The sequence below is a fragment of the Lipotes vexillifer genome, unplaced genomic scaffold (assembly GCF_000442215.2).
Source record: "Lipotes vexillifer unplaced genomic scaffold, Lipotes_vexillifer_v1.1 scaffold674, whole genome shotgun sequence".
NCBI classification, from domain to species: Eukaryota; Metazoa; Chordata; class Mammalia; order Artiodactyla; family Lipotidae; genus Lipotes; species Lipotes vexillifer.
Window position 1 is genome coordinate 1,169,487 of NW_006785906.1, and position 27,035 is coordinate 1,196,521.

Here is a 27,035-nt window from a genome sequence, read left to right on the forward strand (position 1 = left end):
TGAAGAGGCTGTCCTTTCTCCACTGTATATTCCTGCCACCTTTATCAAAGATAAGGTGACCATATGTGCATGGGTTTATCTCTGGGCTTTCTATCCTATTCCATTGATCTATCTTTCTGTTTTTGTGCCAGTACCATACTGTCTTGATTACTGTAGCTTTGTAGTATAGTCTGAAGTCAGGCAGCCTGATTCCTCCAGCTCCATTTTTTGTTCTCAAGATTGCTTTGGCTATTCGGGGTCTTTTGTGTTTCCATACAAATTGTGAAATTTTTTGTTCTAGTTCTGTGAAAAATGCCAGTGGTAGTTTGATAGGGATTGCATTGAATCTATAGATTGCTTTGGGAAGTAGAGTCATTTTCACAATGTTGATTCTTCCAATCCAAGAACATGGTATATCTCTCCATCTGTTTGTATCATCTTTAATTTCTTTCATCAGTGTCTTATAATTTTCTGCATACAGGTCTTTTGTCTCCTTAGGTAGGTTTATTCCTAGATATTTTATTCTTTTTGTTGCAATGGTAAATGGGAGTGTTTTCTTGATTTCACTTTCAGATTTTTCATCATTAGTATATAGGAATGCCAGAGATTTCTGTGCATTAATTTTGTATCCTGCTACTTTACCAAATTCATTGATTAGCTCTAGTAGTTTTCTGGTAGCATCTTTAGGATTCTCTATGTATAGTATCATGTCATCTGCAAACAGTGACAGCTTTACTTCTTCTTTTCCGATTTGGATTCCTTTTATTTCCTTTTCTTCTCTGATTGCTGTGGCTAAAACTTCCAAAACTATGTTGAATAAGAGTGGTGAGAGTGGGCAACCTTGTCTTGTTCCTGACCTTAGTGGAAATGCTTTCAGTTGTTCGCCATTGAGGATGATGTTGGCTGTGGGCTTGTCATATACGGCCTTTATTATATTGAGGAAAGTTCCCTCTACACCTACTTTCTGCAGGGTTTTTATCATAAATGGGTGTTGAATTTTGTCAAAAGCCTTTTCTGCATCTACTGAGATGATCATATGGTTTTTCTCCTTCAATTTGTTAATATGGTGTATCACGTTGATTGATTTGCGTATATTGAAGAATCCTTGCATTCCTGGAATAAACCCCACTTGATCATGGTGTATGATCCTTTTAATGTGCTGTTGGATTCTGTTTGCTAGTGTTTTGTTGAGGATTTTTGCATCGATGTTCATCAGTGATATTGACCTGTAGTTTTCTTTCTTTGTAACATCCTTGTCTGGTTTTGGTATCAGGCTGATGGTGGCCTCATAGAACGAGTTTGGGAGTGTTCCTCCCTCTGCTGTATTTTGGAAGAGTTTGAGAAGGATAGGTGTTAGCTCTTCTCTTGTAATGGTGAGTTCTTAAAAATATTTTTTAAAAAATAGAACTTCATTCTGGCCTATCGATAGAGAACTATTTATTTTGTTTTACGGAGACACTGGGTGTGTCATGTTATAACCTTCAGAAGGCAGGTGGCATCCCAGGGAAATATCAGATGTGACCTTTGAGCAGGCATGAGACCCAAAGAAGTCTGAGACCCTCTTGAGGTCTCTTTGCCACCTTCTTTTATAGACATGACTTATATGTGTATCCAACTATGGTGATGACAGTTAAGGTCTGGAGTTATGGCAGGTTGTCTGAATATTTAGATGACACCATTATTTTTTATTTCTTTTATTTGTATGATTGGGCCATATGATTTCATCTTTATTAAGTTTTTGCTATTTTTATGAAAATTCATATTAGAGACAAAGCATCCAGAGCTCATTCCCACATCACATGTTAGCAGAAGATGGACAAGGTGGTGGATAGAAGTGAGGCTTCTCCTCAGGGACCCACAATTGCTATAAGAAAGGCAACTAAAGGAAGCCCTCCTTAAATCAAACCTGATAATTAGAGATTTTTTGAGTGTTTCTTTCTAGAAAAGGCATTAATTTTAAGATGTTCTTGTTTCACATTTCTGTTCTGCCTTTTGGAGTTGTCATGTGCCATTGGTACATAATTCCAGAGTAGCTAAACAGGAGGAGAAAAGAGAATCATTATGGAACAGCAAACAGAAACCTAGACACAAATGATGTAAATGGCAGTCTGATAGGGATTCTGGAACCAGGGTGCAAAACTAGACAAGTCTCATCTTGCTCTTTAGTTGATCCTATGTGTTTCTGATAGAGTCTGTTGTAGAAAGGTTAATGCATCATTTAGGTAACCTCTAAGACACTTTTTGTTGATAACATTTTCAGTTCCTATTTGGCTTATGCTAATCATTTTATTTTTAAAACATTTCAACTCATTTTCTACATACACTTGAAAGACTCAAGCTCCCATTTTACTTCAACCCTTCCTTGCTTTAATTTGTTGGAGCTACAGCTCTCCTGAACACTGTTTGCTGCCAAGGCTCTAATTGTTTTCAGACAAAAATGTCATGGGAGGAAGTCACCATCTAAATCTGTGTTTTAACTTCTTTCTCTTCCAAATTTTTGCATTACCTTTCCAACAATTTCTTTCCTTCTAATAATGTTCAGCTTATAAATGAGACATCTGTCAAAGTACATATAAAGATGAATGTTATAAAAATGAAATGACATCTAATGTTTTATTTATTTAGGTGATATCTTGCCCTATTTATTTTCATTACACTTGAGACATAATAATTGCATTTTTAGTAACATCAGTTTAAACAAATAATTTTTAAAGCACTCAGTAGAAAGAACTGGTGGTCATTGGATACCTTCTTTGTTCCGGGACATCTACTAACATCATCTTAACACCTCACAACAACAAGATGAGCAAAGTATTATTTCTAGATATACCTAACTAAGGCTCAGAGGCTGCCACACATCCAAGTGACATCATTATACGCAGCAGACCTAGGACTACAGTGGGACTACAGTGTAGGACTGTGGAACTACAATGTAGTCTCCTCTATCTCTGGAACGTAAAGTGTGGTGCAGGCCAGCAACATCACCATCCCCCAGGAACTTGTTAGAAATGCAGAATTTGAGTGCCACCCCAGACTAAGTGGCATCATAATCTTTATTTTAACAAGATCCCCAGATGAATCATATGCATATTAAAGACTGAGAAGTACTGATTTATACAACATGCCTCTGAAGCAGGGTGGGTTTTTTTGTTTGTTTTTTTCCTATTTCTCATTTTCTATGACTGCAAAGACAAACATGTGGTATACTTTAAACAAGTTTATTTTTATTTCCCCGCAAAACACATTTAATTTTTGTAAGAACGTTCTGGGGAGATCTCATAGCACTATTCAAATTCTTTTTCTTTGTTTACTTTTCTCACAGACAATTCCTTTTCTTCTTCATCTTCTAACATCTATTACAATTTTCTCCAGCAAATTAAGTCCATTTATTATAAGGTGGCAGTGGATCTGGTGTTTTCCATTTGTATAGTGAAGAAAGAACATTTATGGGTTAATTCATACATTCTGCACATATTTCCAATTCATTTTGCATCTTCCTTAAGTAATTGCTCTTATATATATGCCTTGAGCATGATTATTTGTGCATATGTAGTAAAAAGAAAAGAAAAAACCTCCAAAATATCAAGAGGTTATTTTGAATAAATACCTTAGAATTTCTTTTTTCATTTTAGCCATTTCTAGCTTGTAAAACACACTTCCTATTTACAGTGGGTATCACTAAATTAAATCAGAATGATACAAGACCAATTTGGATCATTTTACTAAATGTCCCAGGAAATAAATATAATGATTGATTTAAACCTGGTAAAGAAATTCACTCATTCCATTTGGCCATTGTGGATTACTTATTATTCTTGGTGGACAAATGACATTATATAATTAAATACATATATATTTTGTTTGTTTGTTTCAATTTTATGATGTTCTTAGGATGATATAGATGTGTGTGTTCTCTCATAGATGATTATATATGTATTTTTCACATAGCCTTAGAATAGGAAAATATTTACGATTAAACTATATTTTGTTTTTTTTGAAATACTTCTTCATTATTTTGCCTTATGATTAATAAATTTATACATGCTTTGTTTTTGAAAATCCAACCCAGAAGGTAGAGAACTAAGGTTATCCCAAAATTATGATTTTATCTGTTCAATAGATGTTCATTGTTTATTTTTTGCATGTTTTCTTGTAATACGGTGATGAGAAAAGATATGATCCCGGTCCTTATGTAGTCGACAATACTATGGTGAGGGAGTCATATAAACACTAAATTACTACATCGGGAGTCAGTGCTACAGTGATGTCTGCTTCACAGTAGAGGTGTGATTTATCTTGAGATTTGAGGGATAACGGCAGATAAATGGGCTTGGAATTGAAGGCAAAGAAATTTGGAATGATGGCATATGGATGGAGCAGCAATGAGAAGAGGCAGTGGTGAGAGTTGAAGCTGGACAGGCTGGCTGAGGCCAGTTCAAGGCAGCACATAAGCCATATGAAGAAGGGAACAAGCCATGAGAAGTCATTAAAGAACCCTCACCCATAATATTCAGTATGTATTCAGTACGTGCCATGTGCCAAGCATTGTGCTAGTGATTGTACATGTTGTGCAATCTAACCTTCCATTTCCATTTTATATATGAGGGGGAAAATGATGAATCTTACAGTGTATTACACAAAGTAGAGCATCCGGGATTTGAAGCCAAGATTTGCTGTTTCTAACACTCACTCTCCTTTTTAAATTATGAAATATATCATTTATTCAGAGAATACATATTACATATATGTAAAATATAACAAAACAAACAGTACTGTGCTCCCATCTACCCAGTTTAACATATCAGAACATGAGTAAAACAATTGAGGTCTCCTTTATGCCCCTCTGAAATGTAAATATTCTCCAGTGGATAAGGTTCTTAAATTTGTACACGTCTCCACAATATATGGTTTGTTTGTTTCTTTGTTTATTTATCTATCTTTTATTGTGAAAAGAACACTTGACGTGAGATCTACCCTTTTCACAAAGTTTTCATTGCACAATACAGTATAGTTGACTATAAACACTACATTGTACAGCCGATCTCTAGAACTTACTCCCGTTGCATGACTGAAACCTTACATTTGTTGATTAGCAGCACCCTATTTCAGGAACTCATTTAAATAGTAAAATACTTAACATGTATTTTGGTGACTTTTTAAAATTCAATTTTATATTAGTGAGATTTAGCTCTGTTGATTAATGTAGTTATAGAGAACATACTTTCCCAATTCACTTATATTTTAGCCTTATGATGGCTATTTGTTGTTTCTGTCTTTTTGCTTCTACTGTCAGTGTTGCTATAAAATTTTTATCTATGTCTCATCATGTACCTGTGCAGAATGTTTCTCTAGAGTATTGACTATATCTAGGATGCTATTTCTGGATTGCCGTGAATGTTCATATTTAATTTTAAAAGATAATACTAAATCGTTTTCCAAGTTAATTTCACTGACTTAAAACCCCAACCTTACAATCTGCTTTCCATGACCTTATCAATAAGTACATAAAAAAAAAAATCTGGGCTAATCTAATGGGTTGTAAATGGCATTTCAATAATCCAATTATTAGGCAGGGTTTTTTTTTTTTCCTCTTATAATGTATTTACTTTTATACTTCTTTTCTGAAAAGCCCACTTGAGCTTTTGAAAGTTTTTCTTATCAGTTTATAAGTGGTCTTCTCATATTCTGGATGCTCATCCTTTTGTCAATTATGTGTACTGCAAATGATTTTCCCAGTTTATGGCTTATTTATTTGACTTTTTTTGATAAACACAAGTTCATAATTATACTATAGTTAGACTTGTCAGACTCTGTCCTTATTCTTTGTGTATTTTGTGTCTTACTTAAGAAAAGTAACCCTAGCCTGAGGTCATGGATCTGTTCTGCTCTATTTTCTTTGAAAAGTTTTGAAGATACGATTTTTAGATTTAAGCATTCAACCCATTTGGAATTGGCTTTCCTGAATGAGTGTGTGGTGGATCTCTGTGCTGTTTTTCTCCACGTGGTTGTTTTTGAAGAACTTTAGGCAGAGTTGTTGCATGAGTACATTTTTGCTTGAGGATAGACTAGGTTAATATGTGACTAAAGACAAAGAGACCAAAATGAAGCCACTATCATGATCCCAGCAAGAGATACTGAGGGTCTGAATTAGGACCACGGCAGTAGCGTGGACAGGGAGACATAAAAGTTATTTTGGAGCCACAAACAACAGAACTTGGTATCTGATTTTAGTGGGCATAATTAACATTCTGGTCTTTAGGTTTTTTTCCTGAATTTTAAAGTAAAATATTTTACTGCCCTACTATGTACTGGTGTCCTTGAGTGTCCTCTACTTGCAGTGTTCTTCCCTTAAACATTTGCAAATCTCCTTCCCTCATTTCCCTCAAGTCTCTGCTGAAATGCACTTTTTAAATGATGGCTCCTCTGAGTACCCTTTATAAAATAGCAATATCTTTCTCCTGAGCGTAGCCACATACAAATACCTGGTAATCTCTAGTTCCTTATGATTTATTACCATCTTTGCATGATTATTTTTATAGTGTCTGTGTATTTTCTCTAGATTATAAGCTCTATGATGGAAGAAGCTTCATCTGTTTGTTTACTGCCGTATCACCAGGGCCTATGCCAATGTCTGTTAAATACTCATTGAATAAACACATGGGCAGAGAGTAATTTATTCCAATGAAATATATTCTCTTTTTAAAAAGAGGGGCTTGTATAGATCTAATGTTTTTGAAATTTTAACAGATTTTCACTTTTCCTACAATGGCAGAATTCTGGGGAGGTGGCAGTGACCCACTGAGCTAAGAGTCACCTTCCTCCCAGATCTCATTGTAATATTTATAAAACAGCTTAAGAATAAAGATGACAAGCAGAAGGAATAATTGTGAATATCCCAATTTGGCTTGCACTTACCTGGGTAAGCCCATCCATCATCTTTATTACACATTGACAATAAAAGCAGTGGTCTCTAAATTAACTGAACCTTTAGAGATAAAACAAAATAAAACTATGAACATAACTGGCCTGCAACTTTTGCCTAGATTGAGGCAAAGCCCTTCCTGTCTATTCCCCCTCCCTCCTCTGCCATAGGGCTGCATTCACCAGCAGTCTTCCATTGGACTGGCTTTGAAATGCTCAGTTAGTGTGCCTTGTCTGCTTAAACCTGCTTTAGAGAAGAAACCATGATAAGATGATTAAATAAATACGAAAAACTACTTGCGGGCTGGATGCCGTATAGTCTTTGGTCACATTAGAGTTTGGTAAGCATGTTTTCTCCATTCCACACCTTAGAAACAGAAACTTCAAAAACTGGCTTAGGTGTTGGCATCTACTCTGATCACAGCTGACTTAGATGACCCCCAGCCACCAAGTACCTCGCTCATCTAGGCCAGGTTGTCTTCAAATGTTAATGTGTCCATGCATTAGCAGGAGATCTTGTTGAAATGTAGATTCTGATTCAGTAGGTTTGGGTTGGGGGGTGGTCTAAGATTTTGCATTTCTTACAAGCTCCCAGTTGATGTTGAAAACCTAGTACATGCACCACACTTCAGCCTCTAGACTTCTGGTCAAAATATTGAATATTATCAACCCAAATTTAAAGATGAGTTTTCTTTTAAGACAAATTATTGGAACACACTAGGCAATGAAGAAGCTTAGGTTCAGAAAAAAATCTACTTTGAAATAGATTTTTATACAGAATTAAATAAAATATTAGGATGAGATATTTTTCTTTTAATCCTAGATTAGATGAAAAATAATTGATAGAGCTTAAAGCTGTAGTAAAATGTGGACAAAATATAAATAAGATCTTTACTATATATAGAAGAAAAGCAGAATCAACATTGCTAAAAATCAAACTAGAGAACCAAAAGATGAATTTAAAAAACATACTTAGGATGCAGAAGAAACGTCTCAGGAGATAAAGTTAACATAAGAGTACATGAATGACACAGAGCTCAGGACACAGAAATGCTGCAAGAGGCAAATGGATTGGAATCAATAATTATCAACAGAGGAAAATCTTCCAGAACTATAAAGACTCTTGAGGGCAAGAGGCTTACCTTATACAGGTAAAATTACTAAGTAGAAACTAGCATATAGACATTCTCTGATAATTTTTTGTTAAACCTTAAAGCAAAAATAAGGAGCTTAATTCTACCAAATACAAATTAGTTCATTTTCAAAGGAAAACCAGACTAGATTCGAATTTCTCCTCTACAACAATCAAAACCAGAAAGCAATAAAGAAACATCTATAAAACCGTTAGAAAAATCAAATGTAAACCAAGATTTTACAACTTGACATGTTGTCCTGAAATGTAGTAACAACAGAAAGACATTTTCAGTCCTACTAAGACTCAAGAAAGTTATTAGCAAGCACCAGTCACTCAGACCTGTGCTCATATCACTAAAGGCAGACACAGAATGAACTCCCATATCTGAAATGTGTACTTTTTTTTTAATGGTTTAGTCAAATTACAGAGGTTAATAAATAACAACACAAAAAATATTATCCATACCTCTTTTGTATCATTATGGGACATTGTATTATTGTTTTATAGTTATTTCCTTCTGAGACCTTTCCTCCATAGCATGATAATCTTAAGGGCAAAGACCTTTATTAACATTTAACACCTTTATCTGTTTTATCTGATATTTGCTCTGAAAGTATTTGTTAATTAAATGTGTTGTCTTTTGTGGCATAATCTCATTTAAATCCATTCTCTTGCCTCCTACAACTGATCATGTTGAAAACATTTGTGGAGGGAACTGTAGAAATCACTAACAAATCTAATTTAGAGATTTTATATTGTGGCAATCTTTTCCAAACCAAATTTTAATATTCAAAGCAGTTGGGGCTCCAAGCTGTGTTTGACACAGCCTGGCCTGGTGGGTGACGCCCCAGTCCCAGACACAGAGTGACAAGGCCGCTACTTAGGAGAAGTTACTGGTGTTCTCTGCAGGTGGCATGGTTGACGCCTAGGAATGTTCTTCATTTCACCACAAAACTTTGCTCACAGTGTCTGTACAGGTTTATCTGGATCTCTGATGTAGTTTGTAGTATAATTCAGTTGAAAACATTTCATTCCAAGCACTCATAATGCAGTGGTTTTCAATTACATCAGTATATAGCTTTACAAATAGGTCTTTTCATTGGCCATTATTTGTTTACATCACTGGGTTAATTTTGGCAAACACACTAATTCGTAGAGTACTATGAATTATAATTATGCTAAAATAGAAAAATAAATAAAATGACTATTAATATATTAAAAATTAGAACGAGAAAAGTATTTAGAGATTTGTCTAGGATTAATTTTATAAATAATATAAATTACGATCATTATTAGTAAATGGTATTGCACATTCTAAAACCTAGAGACTGCATCCAAGAATACTTCTAATAAGGAGGACTGGGGAGCCAAGGGGAGATTTATTGATCTTTGTGCTAAATATTTTAGTGCTCTGTAGTCCTGCCATGATGCCTCTAAAGCAGATGGGCTTAGAGCTGCTTCTGACCCATGAGGAAACACTTCACCCTGTGAAACCCTTAGAGGTGATTATTTTCTGAGTTTTAGGATAAAAAATTTAGGAATTTTATTTTGTTTTTTTGAATTTCTGTATTTTCATGTATATCTGCAGTTTCATGTAATTTCTGCAGTTTCATGTATATCGTTTCATTTCGTTCTTAGCAATAAACCTGATTAGGTCACAGTGAATACTTACGAGTACTGAGTTTCTTTCCCAAATGGTCTAGCCAAATTTTTTGAGGTCTCCTGCTAGCTCTATCTCTGAAGATTTCACTTCAGAGTACTCCACCTGCCGTGGCTGAATCATCACCTGTCCTTTGCAAAAGGCCTAGGATTGATTTTTTTCTCCTTGGGTCTGGTTATCCATCAGACGCAGAGGAGCTTATGAGAACTGGCAACCTAAGCTGAAGGTGATAATAACAACAACTTACATTTATCAAAGACTTAATGTGTGCCGGGCACTTTTTTAAAGGACTTTGCTTGCATTATTTCATTTAATTCTCAGAATAACTCCATGAGGTATTATCATACCCATTTTGCAGGCAAGGAAACTGAGGCATAGAGAGGTTAAGTTACTTGCCTGAAGTCTAAAAAACTTCTAAAAGGTACTAAAAGTTTTGCAGTGGAGACTGGATTATGAACACAGAGGGTCAGCTTCCAAAATTTCAGTTCTTAATTACTCTGCCAAATGGTGCATTATATTAATACAAGTATGCCCCCCCTCCTTTTTCAAACTCCGATTATAAACACGAGCATTATGGTTCATTTTAAAGTATGATTCTAGGATTGGGTTGTTTGTTTTTTTGATACTGAGCTGCCTGAGCTGCTTGTACAGTATGGAGTTTCCTTAAAAAACTAAAAGTAGAACTCCCATATGACCCAGCAATCCCACTACTAGGCATATACCCTGAGAAAACCATAATTCAAAAAGAGTCATGGACCACAACGTTCATTGAAGCACTATTTACAGTAACCAGGACATGGAAGCAACCTAAGTGTCCATCGACAGATGAATGGTTAAAGAAGGTGTGACACATATATACAATGGAATATTATTCAGCCATAAAAAGAAACGAAACTGAATTATTTGTAGTGAGATGGATGGACCTAGAGTCTGTCATACAGAGTGAAGTAAGTCAGAAAGAGAAAAACAAATACCGTATGCTAACACATATATATGGAATCTAAGAAAAAAAAAATGTCATGAAGAACATAGGGGCAAGACGGGAATAAAGACACAGACCTACTAGAGCACGGACTTAAGGATATGGGGAGGGGGAAGGGTAAGCTGTGATAAAGTGAGAGAGTGGCATGGACATATATACACTACCAAACGTAAAATAGATAGCTAGTGGGAAGCAGCCACATAGCACAGGGAAATCAGCTCGGCGCTTTGTGACCACCTAGAGGGGTGGGATAGGGAGGGTGGGAGGGAGACGCAAGGGGGAGGGGATATGGGGATATATGTATGCATATACCTGATTCACTTTGTTATACAGCAGAAACTGACACACCATTGTAAAACAATTATACTCCAATAAAGATGTTAAAAAAATAAATAAATAAAAAGTACTGTCATAGTTGGTGGTCTGCTAGGCATTTTGCATGTGCAGCTTGCTTGAATGCTTGCAGTTCTTTAGTGTGGGGTCTGTGCCCTTATTCATTTTACAGAGAAGTAGAGAAGTAATTACACAAGTTCCTAGAAGCCATATAGCTGGTAAGTGCTGGAGTAAAAGTCCAAACCCACCATATTGACCTACTTGTAGATATGCGTTTTATTATCATTGCTCTAAGATGGTACATTACAGATATACCTATCCTCCTAGTTTAATTGAGTCTTGCAAAAGCCATATAAATGTATTTTTGGCTTTGGTCATACTGACCTTTGAATTTTTTTTAATTGCTATGACATCCTGAAGCAATTTATCGTGCCTTCCCCAGAATTTCAATAAAATGCCCAGTACTTCTTGCTTTATTTGCTAATCTAGTTGAACTCAGGATCTTCCCTGCATCTCATCTTGAATGACTGCTCCTTTGGCCCAGATGTGGGGCATGGCCCCTTTTCTTTGATTTCCTCACCATGTGCCAAAGGAATAGCAAAGGTTTGGGGCAGTGGAGGTGGTGTTTGTATAATGGTTTACTATAACAACAGAAACTTACAATTAACATTTTTACACTTTTCTTCTTAATTGTTTTTGGGTTCACTATCTAACCTCATCAAAAATTTCTCTTTCTGATCCTTTTCTTGGGCTCTCCACCTGCCCCCATGTGGCTAGAACCCTCTTCTTCCTTCTCCTTCTGATGCCCTGAGAATCTGAACTCCATTCTCTTTGCCCTAGAAATCTCAAAATTCACGTTACTGTAACATGTAGATAAAAGTAGTCTCTTTGGTGAAGTTCTTAGTCTTCCAGATCAGCCCTGAGAGTGTTCATTTTATAAGGCAGACTGTCTAGGTATTTTCATAAATGAGGACCCTTCTACTAGAAAGTAACAAATTGTTTTCCTGAATGAGAATGTACTTTCTATGGAGTAGAAGGAATTGTTGTATCAGTTTTGTTTTTAAATAAAGAATGTTCTTCCCTTCTCCGTACTGACGAAAAGATTGCCCCAGCTTTGGGTCTTCTTTTGTGCTTTTGTCTCTTCCCCTTTAATTCAGCAAATCTACTAATGGTTTTCTAAGTCATATACCCTCCTGGATCTTGGAGTTCTTTGGAAACTTTTGCTTTCTGGGTCACCTTCTACCTCTTCTCCACTCACTGGATCTGTCCCAGGGTACAGTAGCAAAATTACCATTTACTAGCTGATATAACTGAAGCCCAATAATATTTAATAATTTGCTGAGAGTCAAGTGGACCTGAGCTTGATCTAAAGCCCCACTGACTAAGGGTTTTAAGTAGGAAAAATGTAAATGTTCTTTCCATATAAATCTTACCTTTCTGAGAGCTCTGTGGCCTTTCTGGCACTTGTCTTAGTCGTTCTTTTTTTCTTTGCTATAGACCTTTTTCTTCTGTTACCTCTGTTTCTGGACTATTGTGCTCAAATTGGCCCAAGTTTGATTCAGTTAAACCTGAACTCTGAACTTGTCCCCAGGAAGAATGAAGATTTATGCCCTACAATACTAGGTGAAAATGAATTAAATGGGAATAAATAGAGCTGCTCTTGCCAAGGAGAGGGCCAGGATATTATACCGGAAGTTCAATGTGCCACCCATCCAGGGGTCTTTTTCACTGGGAACTTCTAGGATGAACAGACTCTTCCCCATTGAATGGCTTTTAGTACCTCTCCCTTGTTCCATTCTGTACCGAAGCTCTCTGAAGCAGAACATGGCTGATCCTTGCAGAATCACTGCAGACCCTGCTTGCTCAGATCAGGAGGGTAGAGCTGAGTTAACAAGCAAATAGTAAGGACCATTTATGATGAGTAAGAAGGGCCCTGGAAGAGGGCAACACACTGCCAAGGAGAGATCAGACAGTGTAGGACAGGAGCCCTGTGAAAGGGAAACCAGATGACCAGGTTATCTTCTACTAAACATGTGGGTCACAGCTCTTCACTAGTTCCTTCTCAAGAAAGGTCTGGACCCTGAGACCAGATCAAAGATACAACTCTTGATTTACATCTTTCTTTTAATTATAAAGTATATTTATATGTATATGTTGTATTTTCTAGGGAGTCTTTAAAGTTTTTCTCAGCATAAAACTTCAAATTAATATCCTCTAGCCATTGTTATCTATAAATTTCTGAGCTGAACAGATCTATCTGAATGCTTCTGATTCTAATGAAGGGGAAACTGTACAGCAACTCCCACTCTCCTTCAACCTGCGTCATCTCATCCTGCCTTGTCCAGACCCACCCACCCTTCAGAAAAGCAGGCTCCCCCAGACCAGCTTAGTGCTCTAAATGTTAAACACATCTGATTGTCCCTCCAAATCTATTAGAAATTCAATTTTTGCTTTGGAGTTTTTGTTGACCTGCTCTAACTACATGCCATTCATTTACTTGGAAGAAAGTGGATAGATTTCCATGATTTTTTTTTATCCTAAGTTTTAAAAAGCATAATTAAGAAATCTTTTGTAATGAGGATCACTCAGACTACCAAATTTTCAAGCTCAGGCTTGTTTGAAGTCACCATTAACTTTTTAATGATCATTAATGGAGAATTTAGTCCTATTAAAATTAGGGTAGATATTGTTTTCTCTCTCTGACTCAGCTAATGAGTTTGGTATTCACTGGAACTTATTGTGAGATGCTGCAAAGCCAGAGCGGTGTAAACCACACTGGAATAAGATTTTATGAAGAAAGCATAAACAAGCATATACTGTCAGACAGATCATTCTGAATGGTGTGGTACAAAGTTTGGAATTAAAAAACCTAATTTAAATTCTAGCTTGTTCATTCACTCATTCACCACACAAATATAGAGTGTCAACTCGAAGTGAGGCACTAAAGATAGGCACGATTTCCCAACAGTGTGACCTGATGCTAACAATCATATCCTCTCTGTTTCTTTGTTTCTTTAAGAATACATGAAGGAAATATCTATTATACTATAGTATAATACTTACATTAAAATATAATAATATTTATCCAAGTTTCTTATGAGTATTTAATGAAGTGTGTATTAAAACAGATGAGACAACAGAGATGGAATCACTTTATAAATTCTGAATTAATGGTTGTGACTATTGTTTGTGCTAATAATGGAAAATATTTTACTCTGGGTCCTGTACTGAGTTCTGTAGGAAAGAAGCAGTTATATAAGGCTTTGTTATTGCTTAGCATTTCCAGCAATGGCAAGATTTAGAAAACACAAAGTAGTGTGGAAAGTGAATTCCCAGGCTGAGGTCAAGTACTGCAACTGGCAAATGAGGTCATTAGTGAAAAGGGCCATCCATGGATGAAGAGGAGGGGGCGTTTGATGAAGGCAGCAGTGCCCTGGCTGCTGTTTTAGGGAAAGGTGTACAGAACTGAACCTTGAGAGTTGCAGAAATCCTGTGCACAAAGGTGGGGCAGGTCTAGGAATGCACACAGGACATCAGTCTAGTTAGAGGATGGTTTTGCGAATATTAAGGTGAGTGATACAGCTTAGAACTAAAATTGAGGAGGGTTTTGAACAACTAAGATTGAGGAGAGTTTTGAATAGCAGAGAGAAGAGTGGAATGGTTCTATCTGAAGAGTTGATGTCACGTAGCATCAGGTGGATGTCCTAGAATCTTGATTTATCAGTTATTACTTTCCAGTATGGACAAGTTACAAACTCTAAGGCTTAGTTGCCCCATTTGTGAATATCTAGCTCTCATCATTGCTATGAAGATTAGATGAGATAAAATTCATCACATTGTCTGCCATATATTAGATACTTAAAAAGCTTTAGCTATTTTTTTTTTTCTATTCTCCTTTCTCTTCATAGTTGCAGTGGGACTTTTGCCTTTACATTAGACTTCAATTGCCTCACGATTGTTTCCCTGCACATTTTATAACTAGATGTCTCATATTTATACCATCTACTTCCTATAGAGTCTGAGAACTGAAATTACTGTCTTCAGAATTTATCTAGCAAGCTAAACAGATAAGTTGATGTTTAGTTTAATGTAGCCCTTAAAGTTTTCCCTAATCAATTGAAATTCTTTCTTTATCTAAGTCAAAGTTCTTTAAAACATTTGAATTATATGAATAACATCCAGGATAGAAGAAGTACTACCAGTTAAGTATTCTCCACTATCTGTTGCCTGTTCTCTACTTATTATAAGAAACAAGCTATCTCTGAGTGTTGATGGCTCCTGCAGATTTGAGTTCATTTTATTAAGTAGCTCAAGACATCAACCATCAGCATACATTTCTTTATCCTAAATAAATGGTGACCTTTCCTTTAATCTTTTTTTTGTGACTTCTCATTAGAGAATAGATCAAGATGATAAAATGAGAAGAGTCTTCCCTTGCTTCAATTTAGCTTTGTGTTATTGTTTTGCTTCAATTTCGTTGCAGCTACAATATCAAAAAGTTTTTTGAGGCACGTTAAGAAGGGAAGCAATTTTATAATACTTTCAGTGACTGAGAAAATCTTAAAAATGACTTTGATTCTACTGTCTTCTTCAAGCAAGGCACTTATTTCCTCTTCCTTTTCCATTCTTTGTGTCATGACCTAATTTTATTCCAAGCACCATCACAGTCCCAATGACCCCAGAACTCACCTGAGCAAAGGAGACATATACTAGCTGCCCCGTTTGTCCTATCATGTCGTCCATCTGCCCTACAGTATGTCCTCCTACTGCCCCCTTTCCAGCTCCACCACCTTCCTTAAGTGCAAGACTTCATTTCCTCTCAACTGCTTGCTAGAAAGGTTCTCTGAAGGAATCTCTTTGCTGCTGATTACTTATTTCTCCGAATCATACTGCACACTGCTTCCAACATCATCTTGCCTCTGCTTAAGATTTAGAAACGATTTTTTTTTTTTTGGCTGCGTGGCTTGCAGGATCTTAGTTCCCCGACCAGGGATTGAACCCGGGCCCTGGTAGTGAAAGTGCCAAGTCCTAACCACTGGACCATCAGGGAATTCCCTAGAAAAGATTTTTGAACCAGAAGGTAAAAGACAGCATCTTGGTCTGGTTGAAGGAAGTGTTCCTACACTTAACTTGAAAAAAAATCACAGATTCCTGGGCCCACTCCCAAGACTTGCTGAATCTGTTTTGGATAATAATCCTGGAAATCTCTATTCTTAGTAAGCACAACAGGTGATTATTATAGGTAGGCTTGTTTAGAAATCCAGCCCTGCAGAGTACACAGAACGGAAATCTGGGGGTCTGAGAATCCCAAGTTAGAATTGCAGTAGCACATTTAATACCTGCAGAGACCTGGGAAAGCCATTTAGCTTCCCTAACTATGTCTTCCCATTCAAAAATGGAAACATTACCGACTTACACTCATCATTGTTGTGAGGCTAAAATATGAGAAAATACATAAAAATACTGACACTTAAGTATACTAGATTCTTCTGCTTTCTTTTCTGATGCAAAACAATGGCTTTTCTGAAACTTGGTGAAAAGCCTGACTGCTACTTGTTTTCCCTCTCGCCATATAGGCTTGTAAAAAGCCGATTTGAATTCCAGAACCATAACTGTGGCTTTGGTTTCCCTGCAGACAGATGAGTCAACAGAGGCCTGCAGGACCAAATATAAAGGTTTTCATGGTCCCTTGAGAAGTAAGAGAACTGGTAGAAACATCTGTGTCTCATGGAGACTAGGACAGTCTGGACCTATAATGGAAAGCTATCAGGACATGCTCAGAAGAGGGTCCAGGAGGAAAGCCTGCCTCGGGAGTGACAAGGGGCCATACCTGAGCACCACAACCAGGTTGTGGTTGTGGAACCAGGTTGTGGAACCAGGTATGATGGTTCCAACTTTTCCATACCTTCATCAATACCTGCTGTTATCTGTCTTTTCGGTTCTAACGATCCTAGTGAGTGTGAAGTGGTGTCTCATTGTGATTTTGATTTCTTTTTTGCCTAATAATTAATGATATTCAGCATTTGTTTCATGTGCTTATTGCATATCTACATTTCTATATATTCTATGGAGAAATGTCTCTTCAAATATTTTTTTTGAATTTTATTAAATTTTTTTATACAGCAGGTTCTTATTAGTTATCCATTTTATACATATTAGTGTATACATGTCAATCCCAGTCTCCCAGTGCATCACACAAACACCACCACCCTACCGCTACCCACCCTGGTGTCCATATGTTTGTTCTCTACATCTGTGTCTCAATTTCTGCCCTGCAAACCAGTTCATCTGTATCATTTTTCTAGGTTCCACATATATGGGTTAATATACGATACTTGTTTTTCTCTTTCTGACTTACTTCACTCTGTATGACAGTCTCTAGATTCATCCACGTCTCTACAAATGACCCCATTTCGTTCCATTTTATGGCTAATATTCCATTGTATATATGTACCACAACTTCTTTATCCATTCATCTGTTGATGGACATTTAGGTTGCTTGTATATCTGGCTATTGTATATAGTGCTGCAATGAACATTGGGGTGCATGTGTCTTTTTGAATTATGGTTTTCTCTGGGTATATGCCCAGTAGTGGGATTGCTGGGTCATATGGTAATTCTATTTTTAGCTTTTTAAGGAACCTCCATACTGTTCTCCATAGTGGCTGTATCAATTTACATTCCCACCAACAATGCAAGAGGGTTCCCTTTTCTCCGCACCCTCTCCAGCATTTGTTGTTTGTAGATTTTCTGATGATGCCCATTCTAACTGGTGTGAGGTGATACCTCACTGTAGTTTTGATTTGCACTTCTCTAATAATTAGTGATGTTGAGCAGGTTTTCATGTGCTTCTTGGCCATCTGTATGTCTTCCTTGGAGAAATGTCTATTTAGGTCTTCTGCCCATTTTGGGATTGGGTGGTCTGCTTTTTGAATATTGAGCTGCATGAGGTGTTCATATATTTTGGAGATTAATCCTTTGTCCGTTGATTCATTTGCAAATATTTTCTCCCGTTCTGAGGGCTGTCTTTTCATCTTGTTTGTAGTTTCCTTTGCTTTGCAAAAGCTTTTAAGTTTCATTAGGTCCCATTTGTTTATTTTTGTTTTTATTTCCATTACTCTAGAAGGTGGACCAAAAAAGATCTTGCTGTGATTTATGTCAAAGAGTGTTCTTCCTGTATTTTCTTCGAAGAGTTTAATAGTGTCTAGCCGTACATTTAGGTCTTTAATCCATTTTGAGTTTACTTTTGTGTATGGTGTTAGGGAGTGTTCTAATTTCATTTTTTCACATGAGGCTGTCCAGTTTTCCCAGCACCACTTATTGAAGAGACTGTCTTTTGTCCATTTTATATCCTTGCCTCCTTTGTCATAAGATCAGTTGACCATAGGTGTGTGGGTTTATATCTGGGCTTTCTATCCTGTTCCATTGATCTATATTTCTGTTTTTGTGTCAGACCATATTGTCTTTGTTTTTTAAATTAATTTATTTATTTATTTTTGCTGTGTTCGGTCTTTGTTTCTGTGCAAGGGCTTTCTCTAGTTGTGGAGAGCGAGGGCCACTCTTCATCACAGTGTGCAGGCCTCTCACTCTCGTGGCCTCTCTTGTTGCAGAGCACAAGCTCCAGATGCGCAGCCTCAGTAGTTGTGGCTCACGGGCCCAGCCGCTCCACGGCGTGTGGGATCTTCCCAAACCAGGGCTCGAACCTGTGTCCCCTGCATTGGCAGGCAGACTCTCAACCACTGCACCACCAGGGAAGCCCCAGACCATATTGTCTTGATTACTGTAGGTTTGTAGTATAGTCTGAAGTCAGGGAGTCTGATTCCTCCAGCTCCGTTTTTTTCCCTCAAGACCCCTTTGACTATTCAAGGTCTTTTATGTTTCCATACAAATTTTAAGATTTTTGTTCTAGTTCTGTAAAAAATGCCATTGGTAATTTGCTAGGGATTGCATTGAATCTGTAGATTGTTTGGGTAGTATAGTCATTATCACAATACTGATTCTTCCAATCCAAGAACATGGTATATCTCTCCATCTGTTTGTATCATCTTTAATTTATTTCATCAGTGTCTTATAGTTTTTTGCATACAGGTCTTTTGTCTCCCTTGGTAGGTTTATTCCTAGGTATTTTATAATTTATTCTTTTTGTTGCAATGGTAAATTGGAGTGTTTCCTTAACTTCTCTTTCAGATTTTTCATCATTAGGGTATAGGAATGCAAGATTTTCTGTGCATTAATTTTGTATCCTGCAACTTTACCACATTTATTGAATAGCTCTAGTAGTTTTCTGGTGGCATTTTTAGGATTCTCTATGTATAGTATCATGTCATCTGCAAACAGTGACAGCTTTACTTCTTCTTTTCCAAATTGTATTCCTTTTATTTCTTTTTCTTCTCTGATTGCCGAGGCTAGGTCTTCCAAAACTATTTTGAATACTAGTGGTGAGAGCGGACATCCTTGTCTTGTTCCTGATCTTAGAGGAAATGTTTTCAGTTTTTCTTCATAGAGAATGATGTTTGCTGTGGGTTTGTCATATATGGCCTTTATTATGTTGAGGTAGGTTCCCTCTATGCCCACTTTTTGGAGAGTTTTTATCATAAATGTGTGTTGAATTTTGTCAAAAGCCTTTTCTGCATCTACTGAGATGATCATATGGTTCTTCTTCAATTTGTTAATATGGTGTATCACATTGACTGATTTGTGTATTTTGAAGAATCGTTGCATCCCTGGGATAAATCCCACTTGATGATGGTGTATGATCCCTTTAATGTGTTGTTAGATGCTGTTTGCTGGTATTTTGTTGAGGAGTTTTGCATCTATATTCATGAGTGATATTGGTCTGTTCTTTTCTTTTTTTGTAGTATCTTTGTCCAGTTTTGGTATCAGGGTGATAGTGGCCTCACAGAACGTGTTTAGTAATGTTCCTTCCTCTGCAATTTTTTGGAAGAGTTTGAGAAGGATGGGTGTTAGCTCTTCTCTGAATGTTTGATAGAAGTCACCTGTGAAGCCATCTGGGCCTGGACTTTTGTTTGTTGGAAGATTTTTAATCACAGTTTCAATTTCATTACTTGTGATTGGTCTGTTCATATTTTTTTGCGGTGTGTGGGCCTCCCACTGCTGCGGCCTCTCCCGTTGTGGAGCACGGGCTCCGGGCACACAGGCCCAGCGGCCATGGCTCACGGGCCCAGCCACTCCACGGCATGTGGGATCTTTCCGGACCGGGGCACAAACCCGTGTCCCCTGCATCGGCAGGCGGACTCTCAACCACTGCGCCTCCAGGGAAGCCCTCTGTTCATATTTTCTATTTCTTCCTGGTTCAGTCGTGGAAGGTTATACCTTTCTAAGAATTTGTCCATTTCTTCCAGGTTGTCAGTTTTATTGGCATAGAGTTGTTTGTAGTAGTCTTTTAGGATGGTTTGTATTCCTGCGATGTCTGTTGTAACTTCTCCTTTTTCATTTCTCATTTTATTGATTTGAGTCCTCTCCCTCTTTTTCTTAATGAGTCCAGCTAATTGTTTATCAATTTTGTTTATCTTTTCAAAGAACCATCTTTTAGTTTTATTGATCTTTGCTCTTGTTTTTTTTGTTTCTATTTCATTTATTTCCACTCTGATCTTTATCATCTCTTTCCTTCTGCTAAGTTTGGGTTTGGTTTGTTCTTCTTTCTCTAGTTCCTTTAGGCATAAGGTTAGATTGTTTATTTGAGATGTCAGTTGCTTCTTGAGCTAGGATTGTATTGCTATAAACTTCCCTCTTAGAACTGCTTTTGCTGCATCCCATAGGTTTTGGATCATCGTGTTTTCATTGTCATTTGTCTGTAGGCGTTTTTTGATTTCTTTTTGATTTCTTCAGTGATCTCTTGGTTATTTAATAAAGTATTGTTTTGCCTCCATGTGTTTGTGTTTTTTACGTTTTTTTTCCCTGTAGTTGATTTCTAATCTCATAGCATTGTGGTCAGAAAAGATGCTTGTTTTGATTTCAGTTTTCTTAAATTTACTGAAGTTCCATGGGCACTTGCGAAGAAAGTGTAATCTGCTGTTTTGGGATGGAATATCCTATAAATATCAATTAAATCTATCTGGTCTATTGTGTCATTTAAAGCTTGCGTTTCCTTATTAATTTTCTGTTTGGATTATCTGTCGTTTGGTGTAAGTGAGGTGTTAAAGTCCCCCAGTATTATTGTGTTACTGTCGATTTCCTCTTTTATAGCTGTTAGCAGTTGCTTTATGTATTGAGGTGCTCCTATGTTGGGTGCATATATATTTATAATTATATCTTCTTCTTGGATTGATCCCTTGATCATTATGTAGTGTCTTTCCTTGTCTCCTGTAGCATTCTTTATTTTAAAGTCTATTTTATCTTATATGAGTATTGCTCCTCCAGGTTTCTTTTGCTTTCTATTTGCATGGGATATCTTTTTCCATCCCCTCACTTTCAGTCTGTATGTGTCCCTAGGTCTGAAGTGGGTCGCTTGTAGACAGCATTTGTATGGGTCTTGTTTTTGTTTCCATTTAGTGAGTCTGTGTCTTTTGGTTGGAGTATTTAATCCATTCACGTTTAAGGTACTTATCGATATGTATGTTCCTATTATCATTTTCTTAATTGTTTTGATTTTGTTTTGGTAGGTCCTTTTCTTCTCTTGTGTTTCCCACTTAGAGAAGTTTCTTTAGCATTTGTTTTAAAGCTGGTTTGGTGGTGCTGAATTCTCCTAGCTTTTGCTTGTCTCTAAAGCTTTTGATTTCTCCGTGTAATCTGAATGAAATCCTTGCTGGGTAGAGTAATCCTGGTTGTAGGTTCTTCCCTTTCATCACTTTAAATATGTCATGCCACTGCCTTCTGCCTTGTAGAGTTTCAGCTGAGAAATCAGCTGCTAACCTTATGGGAATTCCCTTGTATGCTATTTGTCATTTTTCCCTTGTTACTTTCAATAATATTTCTTTGTCTTTAATTTTTGTCAGTTTGATTACTATGTGTCTTTGCGTGTTTCTCCTTGGGTTTCTCCTGCCTGGGACTCTGCGCTTCCTGGACTTGGGTGGCTATTTCCTTTCCCATGTTAGTGAAGTTTTCGACTATAATCTCTTCAGATATTTTCTTGGGTCCTTTCTCTCTCTCTTCTCCTTCTGGGACCCTAATAATGTGAATGTTGTCGTGTTTAATGTTGTCCCAGAGGTCTCTTAAGCTGTCTTCATTTCTTTTCATTCTTTTTTCTTTATTCTGTTCTGCAGCAGTGAATTCCACCATTCTGTCTTCCAGGTCACTTATCCGTTCTTCTGCCTCAGTTATTCAGCTATTGATTCCTTCTTCTGGTGTATTTTTCATTTCAGTTATTGTACTGTTCATCTCTGTTTGTTCTTTAATTCTTCTATGTCTTTGTTAAACATTTCTTGCATCTTCTCCATCTTTGCCTCCATTCTTTTCTGAGGTCCTGGATCAACTTCACTATCATTATTCTGAATTCTTTTTCTGGAAAGTTCCCTATCTCCACTTCATTTAGTTGGTTTTCTGGGGTTTTATCTTGTTCCTTCATCTGGTACATAGTCCTCTTCCTTTTCATCTTGTCTGTCTTTCTGTGAATGTGGTTTTTGTTCCACAGGCTGCAGGATTGTAGTTCTTCTTGCTTCTGTTGTCTGCGCTGTGGTGGATGAGGCTATCTAACAGGCTTGTTCAAGTTTCCTGAGGGGAGGGACTAGTAGTGGGTATAGCTGGCTGTTGCTCTGGTGGGCAGAGCTCAGTACAACTTTAATCTGCTCTGTTATAAAGCAGAAACTAACACCATTGTAAAGCAATTATACCCCAATAAAGATGTTAAAAAAAAAAACAAAAACTTTAATCTGCTTGTCTGCTGATGGGCGGGGGTTGGTTCCCTCCCTGTTGGTTGTTTGGCCTGAGGCGACCCAACCCTGGAGCCTACCTGGGCTCTTTGGTGGGGCTCATGGCAGTCTCTGGGAGGTCTCACGCCAAGGAGTACTTCCCAGAACTTCTGCTGCCAGTATCCTTGTCCTCACGGTGAGCCACAGCCACTGCCTGCCTCTGCAGGAGACCCTCCAACACTAGCAGGTAGGTCTGGTTTGGTCTCCTATGGGGTCACTGCTCCTTGCCCTGAGTCCTGATGAGCACACTACTTTGTGTGTGCCCTCCAAGAGTGGAGTCTGTGTTTCCCCCAGTCCTGTCGAAGTCCTGCAATCAAATCCTGTTAGCCTTCAAAGTCTGATTCTCTAGGAATTCTTCCTCCCGTTGCCAGACCCCCAGGTTGGGAAGCCTGACGTGGGGCTCAGAACCTTCACTTCAGTGGGTGGACTTCTGTGGTATAAGCATCCTCCAGTTTGTGAGTCACCTACCCAGCAGTCAGGGGATTTGATTTTATTGTGCTTGCGCCCCTCCTACCATCTCTGTGGCTTTTCCTTTGTCTGTGGATGTGGGGTATCTTTTTTAGTGAGTTCCAGTGTCTTCCTGTCGATGATTGTTCAGCAGTTAGTTGTGATTCCAGTGCTCTCTCAAGAGGGAGTGAGAGCACGTCCTTCTACTCTGCCATCTGGAACCAAATCCCCCTATTTTTTTAATTTTAATTGGAGTCTTTTTATTGTTGAATTGTAATTCTTTGTGTATTCTGCATACAAATCCCTCATCAGATATATGATTTAAAACTATTTCCTCCTATTCTGTGGCTTCTTTTAATTTCTTGATGATGTTTTTGAAGTGCAAACTTTTTTAATTTTGATCTTCTTTAAAATTTTGTTGCTTATGCTTTTGGTTTCATGTCTGAGAAACTGTTGGCTAACCCAAGATTTACTCCCATAAAGATTTGCTCCTATGTTTTTTTTCTAAGAGTTTTATTTGTTACATTTAGATCTATGATCCATTTTAAGATAATTTCTGCCTCTGCCCGGTCCTGTTTGCCCCAGTCCTTACAGGTGTCATTCCCAAGTTCACTCCCCAATAAATCCCCTACAGAGTTCAAGTTTGTTTCCCAGGAATCAGATAGTTGACTCATAAATATGAAAATAAAATATGATTGGGAACATTGTGGAAACTATAAGCACAGTTGTCCCTGGTAGATTTCTGAGGTCTGGCATCCCTCCCAAGGGAAGGGAGGCCTGGAGAATAGAAGCTTCTTAGTGGACTGGCAAGGGAAGACTTCTCCATTCCCCACTGTCTTAGTCCATTCAGACTACTATAACAAAAATACCACAGACTGCGTGGGTTATAAACAACAGAAATTTATTTCTCATGTTCCTAGAGGCTGAGAAGTCCAAGATCAAGGTACCAGCAGATTAGGTATCTGATGAAAGCCTGCTCTCTGGTTCAAAGACAGCCTTCTTTACTCTATGTCCTCACCTGCATGGCAGAAGGAACAGGGGAGTTTTCTGATGTCTCTTTTATAAGGACACTAATCCCGTTCATGAGGGCACTGCCCTGGTGTCCTCCCAAGGCCCAATCTCTTAATACCAGTACCTTGGGTGTTAAGGATTTAACATATGAATATTAGGGGAATACAAACATTCAGTCTGTGCCACCCACTTTGCTCCAAAGACGACATTATTCTATAGAAGAAAGTTTTCAGTCACAGAGATCAAAGCACAGGGAAGTTAATGTTCAAAACATGTCATCGGATCAAGTTACATATCTGTTTTTTTATGTATTGCAGCAGGGGAAAGATAATACATTTTCTGTAGCAGTTATTATTATGTAACATATAATTAAATGTTATAAAGAAGAGCCTGTTATATGAAAAATGAATACAATCTTGTTTGGTCCAGGCTGTAAAATTGCTTACTTCTTATATGCTAATTGCAATATGGAGTGGATTTCTGCTTATTTATTTAAAAAGAAAACCCTATTAGTATATTTAGCATACATTATGTGGTCTTGATGTTTGCAGCTTGATTGTCACTTTGGAGATATTTTAGCTTATTGTGTTGAAACATGGAGTAAGATTTATGCTCAGAAAGTCTAAAGGGAAAAGGGCAAGAGAGGGCAGGATTTGGTCAACAGATTACTGAAATTGAGTATTTTTGCATTTATATATCTAAATTGAAGTTCCATTAGTTATTCCAAGCTTTTTCAAGCATTAGGAACTCATAATCATAGACAGTTTGATATAAAACATACTGTAATCCACTAGCCTATGCTCTCACTTAACATAAAAGGAAACTGAGTCTCAAAGGAGGGTGGCAACTGGCCCTAAGTTGCAGATGAATTAGCAGCAAAACCTTGTCTAGGATCCAAACCTGACCACTCCCTGCCCTGGGACGTAGTTCTTACAGCAAACTGCTTGAGTGTTTTCCAGGGTGGCTTAATACTGTTAAAATGTGTGTGAGTTACTGAAAGACATTTGTGAGTGGGGGCAGAGGAGAAAAAGGGCATGCAGCTTTTTTCATAAAGTTGTGACAACATCTAGTTATTAGAAAGCAGCCCAAGTTTAAATATGCCTCGGCTTTCATTTATTTGCAGACATTAAAGCCCTGGGAGTCAGAGGCAAGTCTTTCTCATATTGAGTGAGGACCTGGTCCCGAGGAGCTAACTCCTAGGAAGGGATATATCCAAGCGCTGCTTGGGCAGCATGGGCTACTCCCATCCTTCAGCTCCATTGGGAGGAATAACCAAAGGGAGAGATCCTGTAAGGTATTTTAGTGGTTGTGGAAATAAAAGGAAATCTTTGTTCTGAAGCAGAATGTGGATTTTAAAATTTATTGGTAACTATTTGTCTGTATCTGTGATAATTCTGCTCTTTCTGATGCTTTGAAAGATTTAAAAACAAAATCTCAGAATAGCTTTCATAAATCAATTTGACCTTGCCCTGAAACCAAAACAATAGTTAATTCACTTGAAGCAGAGATATAATAGGTTCAAATAGCAAAATAGCTCCCAGAGTCAATTTAAACAAGAGAAATAAAAAATAAAGTAGTTCATATTTTTCCATTAAAAGTAATTTTATGGGAGCCCCTTTGGTTCATTGAATTTAAATATATCATTATAAACTTAATACATTACCAATAATGTCACTGTGCAGTGATAGCCACTGTCAATATTGTCCTGTGTTTTCTTTGTGTTTTTTAATTCTTTGCGTGGGTTCTTTTTTGTTTGTTTGTTTGCGGTACGCGGGCCTCTCACTGCTAGTGGCCTCTCCCGTTGCGGAGCACAGGCTCCGGGCGCGCAGGCTCAGCGGCCATGGCTCACGGGCCCAGCCGCTCCGCGGCACGTGGGATCCTCCCGGACCGGGGCACGAACCCGCATCCCCTGCGTCGGCAGGCGGACTCTCAACCACTGCGCCACCAGGGAAGCCCCTGCGTGGGTTCTTTTAAAGTGTATTTTAGATTCTGTCCCATCACCTCTCTGCCTCCCTGTGAAGGAGTGTTACTGGACAATTCCGCTGGAATTCTGTGCCCCCTTTGCTAGGGAGAAGACTGGCTATCTTCTGCAGAAGCTGCTCCTAGACCAACCAGAGTTGGCCAGGGTCATTGGTACAGCCAGGAGAGGGAACAGCCTAGCCAAGCCTTAGGCAGAGCAAGCATTATCAAAAGAAGCTTTTATGAAATATATTTGTTTATGAAAAAATCCTGCTAGGAATGTACAAAGTTCATTGTCATTTAGAAATCCAAAACCAAATGAGATATACGTACCCATTAGTATTTTCTGACATTGTTTACTACTGCCCCTGCCTAATTATAGGATGAGAGAAAAATGTAGTAGGAAGCTCCTTAGAAGGCAGGTCCTTTTTAAATCCTTTTTTTAAAGGATTGGGAAATGGGCTAGAGAGATTAAGCCATGTGTCATCTGGCTTTCAGGATCTAGAGTAAATGTGAGGTTATCATAACTTTTGCACTTATAAGAATGTGAATATTCTAATATTCACAGACATCAGTTTGAATTTTGCCATTACTCAATTTTTTAAATTGCAGGTAAGATTTCTCACTTGAGTGAAATGTGAATCTTCCACATCATGAAAGCTTGTATGAGGCTGCAAAATAAGATTGTGAGCAGTTTATCTAAGGGGAAAACAGCCACAAAATTTAACTGGCAAAGGAATA

The 27,035-nt window shown here is 37.7% G+C and overlaps 1 protein-coding gene and 1 non-coding gene across 3 annotated transcripts in view; one reads left to right on the forward strand and one right to left on the reverse strand.

Moving 5' to 3' along the window:
• Nucleotides 1–27,035, forward strand: part of NRG3 (neuregulin 3) — a 1,098,053-nt gene that overhangs the window by 911,660 nt on the left and 159,358 nt on the right. The window lies entirely within an intron of this gene.
• On the reverse strand, nucleotides 15,989–16,060 carry TRNAE-UUC (transfer RNA glutamic acid (anticodon UUC)). Its single transcript has one exon. It is a non-coding gene; the product is annotated as a tRNA-Glu (tRNA).